The sequence below is a fragment of the Nuphar pumila genome, chromosome 9, assembly GCF_984573655.1.
Source record: "Nuphar pumila chromosome 9, dmNupPumi1.hap1.1, whole genome shotgun sequence".
NCBI lineage: Eukaryota > Viridiplantae > Streptophyta > Magnoliopsida > Nymphaeales > Nymphaeaceae > Nuphar > Nuphar pumila.
In genome coordinates this window covers 81831723-81850338 of record NC_143257.1, presented here as the reverse complement: position 1 = coordinate 81850338, position 18616 = coordinate 81831723, and the positions used below count along the sequence as shown (strand labels likewise).

Sequence of the window (18616 nt, the reverse complement as noted above, 5' to 3'; positions counted from 1 at the left end):
TGATCTTGATCATACATACCCTCACAGAGAATCCTTTGCGGATAAGGTCCTCAACAGGTACCAAAATCAATGATACATGCATCAAAACAAACGACCGCTCACAGGGTCGATAGCCACCAATAATGGGCAAAAGTATATATTTATCATCAATATGCATCATCACTTCATGTCATATGATATATAAATAAAAAATCACACCTTCACCAATAAGGTTCGATGAATCATAGTTTACTATAGAACTTAAACATACATCGCATACTTTCAAAATTTGAGGTAACATGCATTTCAATCATATCATACAAAAGCATATTATCCTATGCATTATATCATTGCCACCAGGAGCATTGCATTATCCAAATCTAACCTCAAAGCATGAGTTCTATACAATGTGATCTGGTATATATCAAGAATCAACTAAACCTTAAGATACGAAATTTCTATGCAGTTCGAGTTATGCGCATAGGATTCAAGTCATATATGCATCTAAGACATTCAAATCATTGCACCATCATATGCATTCACAATTTTTTTTTTCATCAAATCACATCGCATTCAACCACTTCAGCGTGAACCACACGCACGAATCTTCAAGACATTTTAGTCCAATATGATATCCATTAATCACGCTATACATGTATGGTATATTCTCACAAACAATCATAATGCAACCTGCTGCAACACAGCTAGGTAGGCATGATGTATCATAAAAACTAAGCGTTTGTAGTTGTGAGGCATCATTCCTCTAATTAGTCTAAACTAATGATTTGTAGGCGTATAAGTCAACCACCTAAAAGTTAATCATTTGTAGGCGTAACAAGTCATTTACCTACATAAGCATCATAATCATAAGGGTCTAGGTTGAACAAAATTCATACGCAATTTCATTAATAAACTTTTACTTGACAAGATCCGTACTGGAAAATAAAAAGTCTTACCCAAACTTATTAAAGTCTCTATTCGCTAACTCTCTACCTAACCCGTCATGATGAAAATAAACACGGTTCACTACTTTCATTGCTACTAGTGAGGCAGCTTGGGTTGTTGTTGCTGACTTTTCTTCGCGGTTCGCTTCTTCAGATCTGCTTTCTTCTTGCGACAAACTCTGGCGAAATGCCCCATCTTTCCGCAATAGAAACAACCTCCAGTGTCTCGAGGGCATGGTTGTCCAGGATGACCATAATTACACTTCGAGCATTTTTTACTAGATGATCGATGTAGCTTGATTCCTTTGCCTTGCTTTTGTTTCTTAGATGGGGATCCCTGCATTCTATCATTGGCAAGTCGACATTTGCTAACTTCCTTACTACCAACTGACTTTTTGTTCTGAATATCTTTAACTTGCTTCTCTTGCTCCAAGCCCTGTGTGGCCAATTGCCACCCATCGTACTTTCGCTTATGGCAGCATTCTTTCACTGAATGGTCCACCTTTCCACAGAAAGAGCAAACAATAGAATTTCGGGGGTATAATAGATTCGGGGGAACTTGATGGTTATCCATCTGATTATCGCACTGACCCTGAAAGGTGTTCTCGCAAGCCACACTATGACTCAGGTTCTGGACCATAGATTGGAGATGAATAACGACTCCGGTCAAAACATTATTACCTCGCTCATTTTATTATACGACATCTAAATCGAAGCAAAATATTTTAATCAAATTAAGTGCAAATCAATAAGATCAACAATACTTACTGTGTGATGCAGATGTCGGATGGTCAAGAATCACTATTTTCCCTGTCGCTCTGATACCAAATTGTAACGCCCCCAAAATCCAGGACTTGTAACTTTTAGAATAGTTTAGAAAGCTTTGAAATTATACAATTATCAGAGTCTAAATAGTACTTCAGCGGAAAAATGATATTTTTAAAACCACAAGTCAATGGACCTTGAGTGCATTACAACGTAAACTTTCCTTTGCCGAATTCCGCACAACTATTGAAATCAAATGGTTTTAAAATGCAATTTCCATGATTTAGAATTTGTTTGTTGAAACCAAGAAGAAGTTTACTAAAACAGTTTTAGTAACTCAAGGTTTAATATAAAGAGAAATTTTGAAATATACTTTATACCAAATTTACCAACATGTCCTCAGGAGCGAAACGTCAGGGAAAGAGCTCTATCTTGATCTCATCGTGCCATCGTGCCATCACAGAGTGTATCACCTATACATCATCTGCCCATAAATTGGGTCAGTTTCACTAAAAACTGGTAGGTGCACATACAGGACGATATAGAACATAGTTAAGCAAAATAATTTAATATGTCAAGTAGACATGCAATTATATAGCAATTTAATTTCAACAGATTCATGGAACAACTATCATGAGCAAAATGCTAAAACTAATACAAGCATTTCACTGGCACAAGTAGGCTAATTATTATAAGCAAAGCACTGCATAAGCAATTTGACTAGCAAAATACGATGCTACATCAACCACACACACAATTCCATAAGTATTGAAACCCGTTGCATGCTATAGCTTTCATACGTGCATAACTCAACAAATTGTGGGATCAGATTTAAATTATGTTTCGATATTAACTGGCCAAGTGACGCACAAGGCACGACTCTAGAAACAGCCTAGACTAATCCGGGGGTTTATTATGCTATGTATTTTATGATAACCCGGATAGCTGACTGAGTCCGCACCTAAGGGGACGGTCGGTGACCAAGAGAGAAATCTCCAAAGCAGCATAGACAATGGATGCATCCCGAACATGGTGAGCTACCACCTAGGATAATTATGGTAGTCTCCTTCCCCTAACTCCGATGACTGGGGAAGCCGAGCCTTTTGCTCGTAACTGCCATTAATGGCTTGTCCATCGAAGTTTTTGTATCTTTCCGTCATCTCTCCTGACAGGAGTCAGCGGTTCGAATGAGTTCATCATGGGTAGTTAACTGAAGACCCATTCTACATACTCTGGTTTTTCGACCCAACTCGAGTATCTTGCCGGTGAAGGCGGAAATCATCACTTATTTAGGTGATCTCAGCAATTTGTTATTTGCACTCATCAAGGTTGCCACAACCTACTCATCCAATCATCGCAATGTAAGAAGACGTACTTGTCAAAAAGTACGGACGTACTTGTCAAAAAGTACGGACGTACTTGTCAAAAAGTACGGACGTACTTGTCAAAAGTACGACTACGATAAAAGGGATATGGTTTCACCAAAGAAACCCCAACAGATATTATCTGCATAAGAACACAACACAATTTGGCAAGATAAGTCTTGACTTCATTTCAACAATATTTTGCATATTTTATGATACAAGGTCGTCTCGGATCTCTCGTCCGATCAACAAAGTACTTAACATGTCGTGCATGTCTAAAAGTACGCAACACTGAAAAAGGGAGGTGCGTAGGCTTCTCAAAAGGAACACACAACACACAACTTCATAACGATCCAAAGAATATAGGAGTGCTCATTTGGCACGATTCATCCTTAAAAGCCACAATGCCACATTAAGTCATTCACACAAGACACGACACTATCAATCTTGCATCCAAAATTTATCTTAGTATCGACATGCGACACTAGATTGATAAATGAAGAATGAGTCCTTCAACAGAACCCCACTCATTCATAGGCTCATGCCCCTGATCGGGGTTATTCGAATTGGGTCGCAACTCAAATCGGGGTTATAAAACATTTCTCCCAAGTGTGGACTTGGGAGGGCCCAAATGTGACTTCGCAATCCGACAAGACTTAAAACTTAACTTTGCAAAAGCTGTGCATTTTGAAGAGCACTGGGTTCACAGAAGGAAACTCACTTTTAAAGAACTGCAATGCCCAAGCACAACTTCTAGTGTTTTGAAAACAAGTGAAATCAGGATAGGCACAAGACTACATTTATGTAAGTACATATTTACCATAAGTGTGAGCATATGCAGATTATAACATGACAACAAGCAACTCTCGACTTGCAATGCCGCACATCGAGCGAAAAGCACATAAGTAACACACGAGGTACCAAAACCATACCTTGACGACTTAGATAGGCAAACACATAAGGTCATAAGTAATACACGAGACACGAAGTCGTACCTCACTCAAAGGAAACGTGCAGGCAAAAATGGATGCAAGCAAACAAGGGCATATGTATTTCAAGAAATACGAAACCACGCCTCAACTCATAAGCAACTATGCAAAATAATGATCGAAGAATGAAATTGTACATCGACCATTAGGAACGTACAGGCAAGTATATATGCAAGCAATTAAGGGCATAAGTATTGCAAAAAGTACGAAACCACATAAGCAAATACACAAATTAATACTCAAATAGTAAAATCATACCTCGACTCATAAATATGCAAACAAAAAAATATGCAATGCAGAAGCAATATAAATATAAGCATATCTAGCATGGGCATCTTAATTATTTCAACTTAAATAGGTTCATTTATTGCCCTTTGTGCGACTTTACCCTACCTCGGAATGTTGTGTAGCTGCGTACGCCTATGCGTGGGGATAATACGAGGGTCGGGCCGCGGAGCACGAACGAGGCCTATTGCGTAAATCTGCAAGAGTGTGAGAGTTATAATGACGAAGTTGACAAAAAGAACAGAAGGGCAGTGGTAAGACCTGCCCTGTCGGCGGAATCAAATGAGTGGTAGGGGTATCGGCCGCTGACTGACCAAACAACGAATGACAGGGGCCACGACCCCTGTCTGACAGCACAGCTGATGGTAGGGGCCTCAGCCCCCGCCAGACTAAGCAGTGAATGGCAGGGCCGAGGCCTCTGCTGGCCAATGAACGACAGGGGTCTCGGCCCCTGCCTGCCGCAACAACAAACGGCAGGGTCTCGGCCCCTGCCTGCCAAAACAACAAACGGCAGGGGCCTAGGCCCCTGCCTAACGAAAGAAATAAATGGCAGGGGCCTTGGCCCCTGCCTGACAAAACAGCCAATGGCAGGGGCCTCGGCCCCTGCCTCACGAAAACAACAAATGGAAGGGACTTGGGTCCCTGCCTGGCAATACTAGACGTCAGGGGGCTCAGCCTCTGCAAAACAATGAATGGCAGGGGCTTTAGTCCCTGCCAGACAAAACAGAAACTGGCAGGGGCCTCGGCCCCTGCCTGACAAAACGAATAATGGCAGGGGCCCCGGTCCCTGCCTGACGGAACAACGGCGAAACAAAGGGGAAGGTGCAGCAAGGGGGTGTCGGTCCCCTGCCACCCTTCAGGTAGGCGTAGATGGAAAATAGGAGGGCACGACACAGGCGGTATGCCGTCTGTCGGCCCCTTGGCAAGCCCTCAAGGAGAGGGAAAAAAAGGAGGGCACGACAGTGCCATGGGCCTCCTCCCGGCCTCCCGACGAAACGGCAGAGAGAGGAGGTGGGACAGGGGGACGACCGACCTTCCGTCGGTCATCCGATAGCCCACAGGGGAGGGAGGGAGACGGCAGGGCCTCGAAGGCTGCCGGTTGGTCTTCCGATGGACACAGAAGGAGATTAGAAGAGGGGGAGGAGAAGGGGGAAAAGGCATACCTTTTGAGGTCACCGGCGGTGGTCGCAGCGGCGGCGGCGATCGGACCAACAGGAGGAGGCGTCGGCAGGCAGACGAGAGAAGGAGCGAGGTGAGGTGTCGGTCGAGGCTGCCGTAGGGAACGAGGAGGGGGAGGGCGGTGTATCGATCCTCCCCTCCCGCAACACTCTTAAAGAGTTCGGGGAGGGGCGATAAACGAGGAAACCCTCAAGGGGTTTCCTTAATCTGCCGAGGGGTGGAGTGGCGCGGGTGAGGTGCGGCGCACAAGGGAGAGGATTTGTTTTTAAACAAATCCTCCCTCTGTGTCGGGTTTTAAAACCCTGCCGATAACGGGCTCGGGTCAGGTCCTGACCCGACCCGGCTCGGGTCCGATATTTTTTTTTACGTGGGTTTTACATAAGGTAAAAAAAATGATTTTTCACCATTTTTCAATCAATAAAATGGGTTAAGGTAAAAAATCTTTATTATGAGTAAAATTACAAAGCTGCTATCCAATTTTTTTTTGCCTCGGGGGGCGCTTCCTCCCTATAACCCCGCCAACTTACCGCTAAGTTGGATCTGCAAAAATTAAAGATTTATATTAAGGTAGAAATTAGGCTTCACACTCCTCCAAGGATGATGGCATCAGATGATACGACATGGCATGGGGTACTCAAGTAATGAGTGAAAACCGATTGAAAATCGAGTACAACTATTGCTATAATATTTTTGTTTACATAGTATAAAAGTATGAGTCTTGTGACATGTTCTTAATTGCAAGATATTTAATATTTTGCATTGTTCTTGTGAGATAGTTGATGTTTGATGATGTCTTATGCAACTCATAGAGACATAAATGCTTCATTTGTGATTTTATGGTTCTATTTTGTGCAATTCATCATTATTTCATGTGATATGAATTTTTTAGAATTTTACTAATTTTTTTCTTATTTTTCTTGATTTCTTTGGATTTTTTAAATTTTTTTCTTAAAAATTTATGATACATTTACAATACAATGTTACTATTGGCCCTACCGATACTGTAACGCCCCAAAATTTCGACTTGTGATTTCGAAAACCTTATCGAAAAACCTTTCAAAGATTTAAAGTTTAATATTTAAAAACAACAGCGGAAGACATTTAGAAAGGAACACAAGTCAACAATCCTGGGTACGTTAGCTGAAAAACCATCATTCACATGTACAACATCTTAAAGGAATTTAAGAAATAAGGCAATCGATTAAAATCTGCAGTTTATTACAAAATGAGCCTTTTATTCCAAAGAAAAAAAAAACTCCAACAAGTCCCAGAACCAAGCCGCCAGCAGAAAGAAAATGAATCTTGATCCACGTTGCACCACGCCATCGGCCGCCAGTGAAGTCCTACTCCTCACCTACCCAAGAAATGGGTCAGTTTCATAACAAACTAGTAGGTGCACGAACAGATAAGTAGAATGAAAATAAAACAGGACATTTATGAGATAAGCAGTTATGATATTTAAGCAATTAAAGCAGTTGTAGTCTATTCTAGCAAATGTAATAAGTGCAAAGAGAAACAATGTAAGTCTCAGTCATCTATATCTATTCCTGAATATATTCTTTAAGTTCTGATATTAACTGGCCTGTGGGTACGCACAGACGCGAAACGTAGAAACAGCCGAGACCGATCCGGGGGTTTATTATGTCAGGTGTTTTCATTAACCCGGATGGCTGACTGAGTCCGCTCCTAAGAGGACGGTCAGTGACCAAGAGAGTAAATCCCCAAAGGCATTCGTGGCCCATGGATGCATCCAACTTCTGCAGAAGTGCCTGGGAATTACCACCTAGGATAATTTATGGTAATCCCAATTCCCCTAACTCCGATGACTGGGAAAACCGAGTCTTTTGCTCGTGGGGTGGTTGTTAACAACCTGTCCATCGGAGTCTTTATACCATCCATCCTCTCCCTTGATGAACCGTGAAGATCGGATGGGTACGATGGGGGTTTCTTAACCGTCGTCCCATCCTACATGCTCTGGTCCATTAGACCCACTCGAGCATCTTGCCTGTGAAGGCGAAATGGTCACCATTTTATGTGATCTCAGCATTTTGCTAATAGCATTCATCGAGGTTGCCACAACCTCATCATCCCACCATCGTAACCCACATGGGACGTACTTGTCTAAAAGTACGATCGTACCTTCCTAGAGGTACAACTACGATGAGAGGGCAACATAATGGTTTATGATTCTTTTGTTTCCTACATGACATGTTTTGCTTTTCTGAGCAATTGGCTTGTGGAGGCCGATATTATTAAATTCGGTAAAGTATAGATTTCACCCTTCAATACCCTCCATGATCTTACAAAAAATTCATACTGTACCTGCCTTAAGGTTCGATTACAATAGCAATTGCAGTGCATTCTGAGTCTATTCACAAAGTCTACCTTAAGTATGCAGTTTCAAAGGAGTAATCATGCAGAATAGACAATTATCAGTTAAGTAATCTTACACGTCAACCGGCATGCCAATTAAACTACTTGATGAGTCTACCCAAAGAATTTACGATATGCAATTTCAAAAGAATCACAAAGAGTAAACTTTGACCAGTCAATATTTCTTCAGATACACAAGTATGCACTATGCACAATAACTATTCTATCTTAGAAGTGTTATTTTATTTTGTTCATACATACTATTCGTGCGACTTTCCCCTACCTCGGGATGTCGTGCAGCTGCGTGCGTCTACGCGTGTAGATGATACGAGGCTCGGGCCGCAGAGCCAGAGCGAGGGGTCCGATGCGAGGTCTGCAACAGTGCTACGTTAATTATCATGCGGAAAGTAAAAGAACCAAACCTGCCTACAGGAAAAGAGAGTGGCAATAGGGGTGTGCCCCTACTGGCTGAAATCAGGAAAGCGACAGGGGGCGAACCCCTGCCTGCCGACAATAGTGGGGCGACTGGGACAGAGCCCCTGTCGAAAACAGCGAGGCGACAGTGAGGCCAGCACGAGACGGCAGGGAACCAGCCCCTGCCGGTAGCATCGATGCGGCAGGAGGGGCAGCCCCTGCCGACAACCCAGAAGCGGCAGGGGTTGAGCCCCTGCCGACAGCCAAAAGACGGCAGGGCTAGCCCCTGCCGACAGAGTGAGGGAGAAAGCTCGAGACGGGGGGGTGACAGGGGAACAAGCCCCTGCGTGCCGAGAATCAAGGGGCAGCAGGGGAGTATCCCCTGCCCTCCCAGAAGCCAAGAGGCGGCAGGGGATGAGCCCCTGCCAGCCTAGCAAACCTAAGGGCAACAGGGTCATTGCCCCTGCTAGCCGAGCAAAACTAAGGGCAATAGGGGCATAGCCCCTGTTAGCCGAGAAAAAACAAGGGCGACAGAGGCATTGCCCCTGTCAGCCGAGCAAGACAAAGAGTGACAGGGGCATTGCCCCTGCCAGCCGATCAAGACAAAGCGTGACAGGGGCATTGCCCCTGCAAGCCGAAACAGGAAGGCGGCAGGGGCACTACCCCTGCGCACCAAAACTTTAGAGGCAGCGGGGCTAGCCCCTGCCTGCCGGGAACCATGAAGCGGCAGGGGCACTGCCCCTGCCTACCAATGATCGAGGGGTGGTAGGGGGACTAACCCCTGCTAGAGAGAGTGAGGGCTTGGGACGGGGGTGACAGGGAGGGCAACCGACCTCCCGTCGGTTCCCTATCACCCGCCGAGGAGAGGGAGTGTCGCAGGGGCCATTGGTCCCCTGCCGGCACTCCGGCGCACCCCCAGAGGGAAGAAGGGACGACAGGGGCCTTGCAGGCCACCTGTCGGCCCTTCGGTGAATACCGGAGAGGCAGGAGGGCACGACAGGGCTGTGCGTCGCCTGTCGGCCTCTCGGCGAGGTGACAGCGAGGGGGGGTGAGGAAAAGAAGAGGGAGGAGAAGAGAAGAGGGAGGATGGCGTACCTGGGAGCGGTGGCCGGCGACAGGGCGGAGCGAGGTAGGTGACCGGTGCGGAGGGGGGGAGCGAGGGCTGCGAGAGGGAGGCGTGACTCCCCTCGCCCTCCAACCTCTCTCTTAAAGTCGCAGGGGAAACCCCTGGTGGGTTTCCCAAATTTGCCCGCACGCGAAGTGGAAAGAAAAAGGGGGGGGGGGGTTGCGGCGCCCGAACGCTCGGGTTACTTAAAACCCTAAATAAAAAGGGGCCCGGGTCGGGTCCGGACCCGACCCGGACCGGGTCCAAACAGATTTTTTTTTTAAATGGGGTTTTACATCCTACCCCTCTTAAAAGAATTTCGTCCGCGAAATATCTATTACCTTGAAGAATCAAAATACAGGTCAGGATATTTTTCCCTAATATCGTTCTCAGGTTCCCAAGTACATTCGTCAATTCCATGATGTTGCCACCGAACCTTTACAAAGGAAATGGTCTTTGATCTAAGCACTTGGTCACGACGGTCGACGATCTCCACTGGTCTTTCTTCGAATGTCAAGTCCCTTCTAATGTCCACATCATCATAATGAATGATATGCGATGGATCGTGAACATACTTCCTCAACATGGATACGTGAAAAACATTATGGATCTGAGCATACTGCGGAGGTAACGCCACGCGATAAGCTGCTTCTCCAATCCGCTCCAGGATTTCGAACGGTCCGACGTATCTAGGACTTAGCTTTCCCTTTTTTCCGAACCGAAATACGCTTTTCGTCGGAGATACCTTAACAAAAACCATCTCGCCAATATCGAAGACAAGCTCTCGTCGGCGTTTATCTGCATAGCTTTTCTGCCGACTCTGAGCGGTACGGAGTCGTTCTCGAATCATCTGCACTTGTTGAGTATAGTGTTGCAAGACTATAGGTGCCTCCAATTTTCGCTCGCCAACCTCGTCCCAGTAAACAGGTGATCGACATGGCCTCCCATACAAAGCTTCGTATGGGGCCATCCCGATGCTCGCATGATAGCTGTTGTTATACGCGAACTCCGCCAAACTGATGTGGGAATCCCACTCTCCCTTCCAGTCCATCATACAGGCTCGAAGCATGTCTTCCAAGGTTTGAATCGTACGCTCCGACTGCCCGTCCGTCTGAGGGTGAAACGCAGTACTAAACTTTAACTTTCTGCCCAACGCCAACTGAAGTTGTCCCCAAAACCTTGAAGTGAATCTAGGATCACGATCGGAGATAATCGAGACTGGAACACCGTGCAATCTCACAATCTCTCTAATATAGAGATCAGCGAGACTATCTAACGATTGGTTGAGACGGATAGGTAGAAAGTGAGCCGACTTGGTGAGTCTATCGACGATCACCCAAATCGCGTCATGCTTTCTCCGCGTCCTCGGAAGACCGACTATAAAGTCCATGGTAACATCTTCCCACTTCCATAGAGGGATCTCTATCTACTGCATGACCCCACCGGGTCTCTGGTGCTCGATCTTGATTTGCTGACACGTTAAACTCTTCGAGACATACTCAGCCACGTCTCGCTTCATACCGTTCCACCAATAACTGCGTTGCAGGTCCTTGAACATCTTCGTGCTACCCGGGTGAATTGTGTACCTAGACTTTTGGGCTTCCGCAAGAACTTCATCTCGAAGAACCGGGTCATCAGGAACCCAAATGCGCTCCCTCAACCATATACTTCCATCCTCCTTCAGACGAAAAGGTGTATCTGCCAATACCGCTTGAGCCTTCAACTTCTCGTAGTGCGCATCAGTCTTCTGCCCATTGATGATTCTCGCTAGTAGCTCAGGTTGAGCAACAAGGTGGGATAAACCGATTGAACCATGAGTGATTGCGAAAGGTTCCCATGAGGCTAGGTCTTCGACCAACCTCCATCCAGCAAATAAAGCATTAATCGAAACTTCTGGTGCTTTGCGGCTGAGGGCGTCAGCCACGACGTTCGCCTTTCCTGGGTGGTAGGAGAGGGTGAAGTCGTAATCCTTGAGGAATTCAAGCCAACGCCGTTGTCTCATATTCAATTCCTTCTGTGAAAATAGGTACTTAAGGCTCTTATGATCGGTGAATGCTTCAAACTGCTCCCCATACAAGTAATGTCGCCATATCTTCAGTGCGAACACCACTGCAGCTAACTCTAAATCGTGAGTTGGGTAGTTCTTCTCGTGAATTTTAAGTTGCCGAGAAGCGTAAGCGATCACCTTCCCATTCTGCATCAGCACAGCCCCTAGGCCTGACCCAGAGGCATCGGTATAAATCACAAATCCGCCTTTACCAGAAGGTAAGGTCAAAATAGGAGCACTGGTAAGTCGCTCCTTCAATAATTGAAAACTCGCCTCGCACTTCTCGTCCCATAAGAATTTAGCCTCTTTCTTCAGTAACTTTGTCAGGGGTAACGCAATTTTAGAAAAATCCTGAATGAATCTTCTGTAGTAACCCGCTAGTCCGAGGAAACTCCTGATATCACGCGCGTTCTTTGGTTGCTGCCAACCAAGTACAGCCTCCACCTTTGCAGGGTCCACGGACACTCCTTCTTTAGAAATAACGTGTCCCAGAAACATGACTTCATCGAGCCAGAATTCACATTTAGAGAACTTGGCATACAAACGTTCCTTTCGCAAGGTCTCCAACACAACTGTTAGGTGCTCTCGATGTTGCTCTCGACTTTCTGAGTACACCAAGATGTCATCGATGAATACGATCACGAAGGTATCTAAAAATGGCTTGAACACCCTATTCATCAAGTCCATGAAAGCTGCGGGGGCATTGGTCAGTCCGAACGGCATGACTGTGAACTCGTAATGTCCGTATCTCGTCCGAAAGGCCGTCTTAGGAATATCCTCATTCCTAATTCTGAGCTGATGATATCCAGACCTAAGATCGATTTTCGAGAAAACCTTGGCCTTCTGCAACTGATCGAACAAGTCTTCGATACGCGACAATGGGTACTTGTTTTTTATTGTGGCCTGGTTGAGCATTCGATAGTCGATACACAACCGCAAGGTCCCGTCCTTCTTCTTCACGAAGAGCACAGGAGCTCCCCAAGGAGAAACGCTGGGGCAAATGAATCCCTGATCCAACAACTCCTGCAACTGCTTCTTCAGCTCCTCAAGCTCAGCTGGCGCCATCCTGTAGGGTGCTTTGGAGATTGGTGTCGTACCTGGTAGCAATTCAATATTGAATTCCACCTCACGAGACAGGGGAAGTCCCGACAGCTCTTTAGGAAAAACGTCGGGATAATCGCGAACAACATCCAGCTCACCGATGGGAATAGGCATTGGATCTGACTGGATAACACTAACCAAAAAGGCAGTGCATCCCTTCCGCAAAAAGTTCTGCGCCTTAACCGCCGAGATCATCCGGCTTGCTCGAACAGGTCTGGAAATTCTGAATTCTACTCTCGAAGAGCCTGGAGGTGATAAAACGATCTTGCCATCACGACAAAAGATCTTGGCATGATACTTGTGCAACCAATCCATGCTTAGGATGACGTCAAATTCAGTCATCTCCAGGAGGATAGCACAAGCAGGCAAGTGCCGCTCTGCCACAACTACGTCCAATTCAGGTATGAAAGTGGTGCAAACCGTGTTCTTCCCAACGGGGTTATACACGTCTAATGCATTATCAAGCGTTTTTACCGTTATATGCAATTGTTTTACGAATTTTTCTGACACAAATGAGTGTGTAGCACCACAATCAAAGAGTGCAAAAGCTGCTTGATCAGCAACAAGAATGGTACCTTGAACGAGATCTCCCTTGGTCAATTGATCGACCGTGGCTGCATAAACTCGACCTGGCTCTCTGCCACTGCTTGGTTGTGCTCGCTGTTGCTGCTGATGAGGTGGTCGAGGAGGCTGAGATACGTTGCCGGTTCGCTTGAGGTTATCTGCTGCTTTCTTCCGGCAGTCGCGTATGAAATGACCCATCTTGCCACAGTACAGGCATCCGCCAGTGTCCCGCGGACAAGATTGTCCCACATGAGGCCTCTTGCACCTGGGGCAGTTATCACTCGACGGTTGCCTGGGTGGTGGAGGGCCCTGTTGTCGCTGGCGTTTTGCTGGAGGAAACTGTTTCTTCCCTGCTTCAGTCTTCACTGGAAAAGGTGGTCGTTTCCCTGGGCCGCCGGAAAATGTCTTCTTCTGCTCGCCACCTGACGCGATTGACTTCTTGACTTGCACACTTTTTGAACGCTCCCAATCCTCGTTCAGTAGGGTGGCTGCTGCTACTGCCACCGAAAAAGTCGCGGGCATGCTGGTGAGAACCCTATGCCTGAGTCCTTCCTTCAGTCCGCGAATAAACTTCCCGGCCCGCTCATGATCATCCTCGAATAGGTGTGGACAATAGCGCTCCAACCGTTGAAATTTGCGATATATTCGTTCAAACTTAAGCTGCCTTGGCACAGCTCCAGAAATTCCACCTTCTTCTTTTCCCTCGCATGATTAGGGAAATAGTTTCCGAGAAAAACCCTTCGGAAGGCCTCCCACGGAATCACCTCAGCACCCGGAAACTGCACCTCCCGCGTAGTGTCCCACCAGTCGCGAGCGTCGTCCTTCAAACGAAAGAACCCGAACATTGTCTTCTTATCATCAGGAACGGACAACACTTGGAACACCCGTTCCACCTCTTTAACCCAACTCTCCGCCAAGTCAGGATCAACTTTGCCCGAGAAAGTAGGAGGGTCCAGCTTCAGAATTTTTTCATATGTGGCGGTTGGTGCATTCCCAATAAGGGAACCTGGATCCTGATGGGGGCGACCCTGGTTACGAATCGCCTCAGCTAAGGAGTTGAGGGTATCCATCATGAATCCCCTCTGTTCACGCAACTCATCGGCCATGCTGTGGCTTGAGTTTCCCGCCATCCTTAAAAAGCAACCAAGATTAAAGTCAAAAACACTGAAGACGTACCAGTAGGAATAAGTATAGAAACAAAGGCAAGAACATAAATCTTTATTCCGAGAGTCAAATATTTAGAATCCAGCTGTGCTGGTACATAAGCAAAAGTTATATTCTGCAGTTATAAATGAGTTCACAGACTCCAACAAAACTGGGTGCGTGCTACCTCCCCTTAAGGACGACTAGAATACTTCCTAAGATATTCCCTTCTATTGCCTGTGCGCCTGAATCTGCGCTTAGGGGTGAAGGGAAGTGGCTCATCGTAGGAGGGCTCCTGCCCGTAAAGGGGTGTCGCCGGAGTATATTCCGGTAAGCCAAGACTATAATCTGAAGAATCCGTCGCAGGTGTGTATGTTGGTGATACACCGCCCACTGGGTCTGCCGGAGGTGGCGGTTGCTCGCCGACAGTCGAAATTGCGATCTTGTCGTCATGCTCAGCCTTGTGGAGGCAAGCATCCATGGTGTGGCCTGTTTCTCCGCAGAAACCACACTCCTCTGCTAACTCAGGGGGAACAAAATCTCCCGATGACTCCTGTGGTGTCTGATGGTGCACCTGAATGTGTGAAGGCGCGAAACCACCTTCTCGAGCATGCACTTCAGCCCACGCTGCCGCCAAGGGTATCTGGTAGGCGATCGGTAGTGCGAAGCCTTGCTCATCCGTAAAAATGGGTAGAGGAGGGCGGTTAGCCCAGTAACCAGCCCCAAACATCTCACGTCCGCCCCTCCCCCTTACGGAACGGCCACGTACACTACGCGCGCTCCTACCGCGAATACCATTAGAACCAGTAACTGATCCATATATCCAACGGTACTACGAATAAAACAAGAATATAATTTAGTCTAAACATGCTATGAAATATCAAAGACTTACTTACAGCGCGATGGGATGCTCAATAGTCAAGATTCACTTCTTCCTAACCTGGCTCTAATACCAAGTTGTAACACCCCAAAATTTCGACTTGTGATTTCTAAAACCTTATCGAAAAACCTTTCAAAGATTTAAAGTTTAATATTTAAAAACAACAGCGGAAGACATTTAGAAAGGAACACAAGTCAACAATCCTGGGTACGTTAGCTGAAAAACCATCATTCACATGTACAACATCTTAAAGGAATTTAAGAAATAAGGCAATCGATTAAAATCTGCAGTTTATTATAAAACGAGCCTTTTATTCCAAAGAAAAAAAAACTCCAACAAGTCCCAGAACCAAGCCGCCAGCAGAAACAAAATGAATCTTGATCCACGTTGCACCACGCCATCGGCCGCCAGTGAAGTCCTACTCCTCACCTGCCCATGAAATGGGTCAGTTTCATAACAAACTAGTAGGTGCACGAACAGATAAGTAGAATGAAAATAAAACAGGACATTTATGAGATAAGCAATTATGATATTTAAGCAATTAAAGCAGTTGTAGTCTATTCTAGCAAATGTAATAAGTGCAAAGAGAAACAGTGTAAGTCTCAGTCATCTATATCTATTCCTGAATATATTCTTTAAGTTCTGATATTAACTGGCCTGTGGGTACGCACAGACGCGAAACGTAGAAACAGCCGAGACCGATCCGGGGGTTTATTATGTCAGGTGTTTTCATTAACCCGGATGGCTGACTGAGTCCGCTCCTAAGGGGACGGTCAGTGACCAAGAGAGTAAATCCCCAAAGGCATTCGTGGCCCATGGATGCATCCAATTTCTGTAGAAGTGCCTGGGAATTACCACCTAGGATAATTTATGGTAATCCCAATTCCCCTAACTCCGATGACTGGGGAAAACCGAGTCTTTTGCTCGTGGGGTGGTTGTTAACAACCTGTCCATCGGAGTCTTTGTACCATCCATCATCTCCCTTGATGAACCGTAAAGATCGGATGGGTACGACGGGGGTTTCTTAACCGCCGTCCCATCCTACATGCTCTGGTCCATTAGACCCACTCGAGCATCTTGCCTGTGAAGGCGAAATGGTCACCATTTTATGTGATCTCAGCATTTTGCTAATAGCATTCATCGAGGTTGCCACAACCTCAACATCCCACCATCGTAACCCACATGGGACGTACTTGTCCAAAAGTACGATCGTACCTTCCTAGAGGTACAACTACGATGAGAGGGCAACATAATGGTTTATGATTCTTTTGTTTCCTACATGACATGTTTTGCTTTTCTGAGCAATTGGCTTGTGGAGGCCGATATTATTAAATTCGGTAAAGTATAGATTTCACCCTTCAATACCCTCCATAATCTTACAAAAAATTCATACTGTACCTGCCTTAAGGTTCGATTACAATAGCAATTGCAGTGCATTCTGAGTCTATTCACAAAGTCTACCTTAAGTATGCAGTTTCAAAGGAGTAATCATGCAGAATAGACAATTATCAGTTAAGTAATCTTACACGTAAACCGGCATGCCAATTAAACTACTTGATGAGTCTACCCAAAGAATTTACAATATGCAATTTCAAAAGAATCACAAAGAGTAAACTTTGACCAGTCAATATTTCTTCAGATACACAAGTATGCACAATAACTATTCTATCTCAGAAGTCTTATTTTATTTTGTTCATACATACTATTCGTGCGACTTTTCCCTACCTCGGGATGTCGTGCAGCTGCGTGCGTTTACGCGTGTAGATGATACGAGGCTCGGGCCGCGGAGCCAGAGCGAGGGGTCCGATGCGAGGTCTGCAACAGTGCTACGTTAATTATCATGCGAAAAGTAAAAGAAACAAACCTGCCTACAGGAAAAGAGAGAGGCAATAGGGGTGTGCCCCTACTGGCTGAAATCAGGAAAGCGACAGGGGGCGAACCCCTGCCTGCCGACAACAGTGGGGCGACTGGGACAGAGCCCCTGTCGAAAACAGCGAGGCGACAGTGAGGCCAGCACGAGACGGCAGGGAACCATCCCCTGCCGGTAGCATCGATGCGGCAGGGGGGGCAGCCCCTGCCGACAACCCAGAAGCGGCAGGGGTTGAGCCCCTGCCGACAGCCAAAAGACGGCAGGGCTAGCCCCTGCCGACAGAATGAGGGAGAAAGCTCGAGACGGGGGATGACAGGGGAACAAGCCCTTGCGTGCCGAGAATCAAGGGGCAGCAGGGGAGTATCCCCTGCCCTCCCAGAAGCCAAGAGGCGGCAGGGGACGAGCCCCTGCCAGCCTAGCAAAACTAAGGGCAACAGGGGCATTGCCCCTGCTAGCCGAGCAAAACTAAGGGCAATAGGGGCATAGCCCCTGTTAGCCGAGAAAAAACAAGGGCGACAGAGGCATTGCCCCTGTCAGCCGAGCAAGACAAAGAGTGACAGGGGCATTGCCCCTGCCAGCCGATCAAGACAAAGGGTGACAGGGGCATTGCCCCTGCCGGCCGAAACAGGAAGGCGGCAGGGGCATTGCCCCTGCCAGACGAAACAGGAAGGCGGCAGGGGCACTACCCCTGCGCGCCAAAACTTTAGAGGCAGCGGGGCTAGCCCCTGCCTGCCGGGAACCATGAAGCGGCAGGGGCACTGCCCCTGCCTACCGATGATCGAGGGGTGGCAGGGGGACTAACCCCTGCCAGAGAGAGTGAGGGCTTGGGACGGGGGTGACAGGGTGTAACGCCCCAAAATTTCGACTTGTGATTTCGAAAACCTTATCGAAAAACCTTTCAAAGATTTAAAGTTTAATATTTAAAAACAACAGCGGAATACATTTAGAAAGGAACACAAGTCAACAATCCTGCGGACGTTAGCTGAAAAACCATCATTCACATGTACAACCTCTTAAAGGAATTTAAGAAATAAGGCAATCGATTAAAATTTGCAGTTTATTACAAAATGAGCCTTTTATTCCAAAGTTCAATAAATCTAAGAAAACTCCAAAAAGTCTCAGAGCCAAGCCGCCAGCAGAAAGAAAATGAATCTTGATCCACGTTGCACCACGCCATCGGCCGCCAGTGAAGTCCTACTCCTCACCTGCCCATGAAATGGGTCAGCTTCATAACAAACTAGTAGGTGCACGAACAGATAAGTAGAATGAAAATAAAACAGGACATTCATGAGATAAGCAGTTATGATATTTAAGCAATTAAAACAGTTGTAGTCTATTCTAGCAAATGTAATAAGTGCAAAGAGAAGCAGTGTAAGTCTCAGTCATCTACATTTATTCATAAAATTATTATTTGAGTTCTGATATTAACTGGCCTGTGGGTACGCACAGACGCGAAACGTAGAAACAGTCGAGACCGATCCGGGGGTTTATTATGTCAGGTGTTTTCATTAACCCGGATGGCTGACTGAGTCCGTTCCTAAGGGGACGGTCAGTGACCAAGAGAGTAAATCCCCAAAGGCATTCGTGGCCCATGGATGCATCCAACTTCTGCAG

The 18616-nt window shown here is 46.4% G+C and overlaps 1 protein-coding gene across 2 annotated transcripts in view; it reads left to right on the top strand.

The window, feature by feature from the left end:
* LOC149828658 (anoctamin-like protein) overlaps positions 1-18616 on the top strand; it is a 68817-nt gene that overhangs the window by 22244 nt on the left and 27957 nt on the right. The gene's annotated exons all lie outside the window — the stretch shown is intronic.